Source organism: Triticum aestivum, unplaced genomic scaffold (assembly GCF_018294505.1).
Source record: "Triticum aestivum cultivar Chinese Spring unplaced genomic scaffold, IWGSC CS RefSeq v2.1 scaffold40085, whole genome shotgun sequence".
In the NCBI taxonomy this organism is placed as follows: Eukaryota; Viridiplantae; Streptophyta; class Magnoliopsida; order Poales; family Poaceae; genus Triticum; species Triticum aestivum.
Genome location: NW_025229770.1, coordinates 17,400 through 19,298, shown reverse-complemented (window position 1 = coordinate 19,298; position 1,899 = coordinate 17,400). Strand labels below are relative to the sequence as shown.

The window sequence follows — 1,899 nt, the reverse complement described above, 5'->3', positions numbered from 1 at the left end:
TGAATCGTGAGCACCCAGCTATGACTTACCGCACTCGTGCAAAATAATAAAACGCGGTAAATATATTACTTACACGTGCGTTTTGTTTTGCAAGCGGCGCGAAAAAAATTAAAAAGGGAATGCAACACGAGGACTTCCCAGGAGGTCACCCATCCTAGTACTACTCTCGCCCAAGCACGCTTAACTTCGGAGTTCTGATGGGATCCGGTGCTTTAGTGCTGGTATGATCGCATCCGACATGTTACCCCGGTCTTCGTCCCTTATCCTTGCCCCTCCCAGCTCCACTACAAAGACGATTGCACATTGCTTTGGCCGCTCCCTCTCAACTACGGAGACGAGTTTAACGCGGTTTCCACCCCTCCCTCTCAACCGCACCAGTGCACGCTTGCCGCGCCACAACGCCGACGCTGGGCCCGTGAATCGTGAGCTCCCAGCTATGACTTACCGCACTCGTGCAAAATAATAAAACACGGTAAATATATTACTTACACGTGCGTCTTGTTTTGCAAGCGGCGCGAAAAAAATTAAAAAGGGAATGCAACACGAGGACTTCCCAGGAGGTCACCCATCCTAGTACTACTCTCGCCCAAGCACGCTTAACTTCGGAGTTCTGATGGGATCCGGTGCTTTAGTGCTGGTATGATCGCATCCGACATGTTACCCCGGTCTTCGTCCCTTATCCTTGCCCCTCCCAGCTCCACTACAAAGACGATTGCACATTGCTTTGGCCGCTCCCTCTCAACTACGGAGACGAGTTTAACGCGGTTTCCACCCCTCCCTCTCAACCGCACCAGTGCACGCTTGCCGCGCCACAACGCCGACGCTGGACCCGTGAATCGTGAGCACCCAGCTATGACTTACCGCACTCGTGCAAAATAATAAAACGCGGTAAATATATTACTTACACGTGCGTTTTGTTTTGCAAGCGGCGCGAAAAAAATTAAAAAGGGAATGCAACACGAGGACTTCCCAGGAGGTCACCCATCCTAGTACTACTCTCGCCCAAGCACGCTTAACTTCGGAGTTCTGATGGGATCCGGTGCTTTAGTGCTGGTATGATCGCATCCGACATGTTACCCCGGTCTTCGTCCCTTATCCTTGCCCCTCCCAGCTCCACTACAAAGACGATTGCACATTGCTTTGGCCGCTCCCTCTCAACTACGGAGACGAGTTTAACGCGGTTTCCACCCCTCCCTCTCAACTGCACCAGTGCACGCTTGCCGCGCCACAACGCCGACGCTGGACCCGTGAATCGTGAGCACCCAGCTATGACTTACCGCACTCGTGCAAAATAATAAAACACGGTAAATATATTACTTACACGTGCGTTTTGTTTTGCAAGCGGCGCGAAAAAAATTAAAAAGGGAATGCAACACGAGGACTTCCCAGGAGGTCACCCATCCTAGTACTACTCTCGCCCAAGCACGCTTAACTTCGGAGTTCTGATGGGATCCGGTGCTTTAGTGCTAGTATGATCGCATCCGACATGTTACCCCGGTCTTCGTCCCTTATCCTTGCCCCTCCCAGCTCCACTACAAAGACGATTGCACATTGCTTTGGCCGCTCCCTCTCAACTACGGAGACGAGTTTAACGCGGTTTCCACCCCTCCCTCTCAACCGCACCAGTGCACGCTTGCCGCGCTACAACGCCGACGCTGGGCCCGTGAATCGTGAGCACCCAGCTATGACTTACCGCACTCGTGCAAAATAATAAAACACGGTAAATATATTACTTACACGTGCGTTTTGTTTTGCAAGCGGCGCGAAAAAAATTAAAAAGGGAATGCAACACGAGGACTTCCCAGGAGGTCACCCATCCTAGTACTACTCTCGCCCAAGCACGCTTAACTTCGGAGTTCTGATGGGATCCGGTGCTTTAGTGCTAGTATGATCGCATCC

General features: G+C 51.7%; 5 non-coding genes across 5 annotated transcripts; all 5 read right to left on the bottom strand.

The window, feature by feature from the left end:
- Positions 1 to 116: 116 nt before the first annotated feature.
- LOC123175186 (5S ribosomal RNA) lies at positions 117 to 235 on the bottom strand. The gene has a single exon (XR_006487683.1). It is a non-coding gene; the product is annotated as a 5S ribosomal RNA (ribosomal RNA).
- A 297-nt stretch (positions 236 to 532) lies between these two features.
- On the bottom strand, positions 533 to 651 carry LOC123175185 (5S ribosomal RNA). The gene has a single exon (XR_006487682.1). It is a non-coding gene; the product is annotated as a 5S ribosomal RNA (ribosomal RNA).
- Positions 652 to 948: 297 nt separating this feature from the next.
- Positions 949 to 1,067, bottom strand: LOC123175184 (5S ribosomal RNA). The gene has a single exon (XR_006487681.1). It is a non-coding gene; the product is annotated as a 5S ribosomal RNA (ribosomal RNA).
- A 297-nt stretch (positions 1,068 to 1,364) lies between these two features.
- Positions 1,365 to 1,483, bottom strand: LOC123175177 (5S ribosomal RNA). The gene has a single exon (XR_006487675.1). It is a non-coding gene; the product is annotated as a 5S ribosomal RNA (ribosomal RNA).
- A 297-nt stretch (positions 1,484 to 1,780) lies between these two features.
- LOC123175187 (5S ribosomal RNA) lies at positions 1,781 to 1,899 on the bottom strand. Its single transcript, XR_006487684.1, has one exon. It is a non-coding gene; the product is annotated as a 5S ribosomal RNA (ribosomal RNA).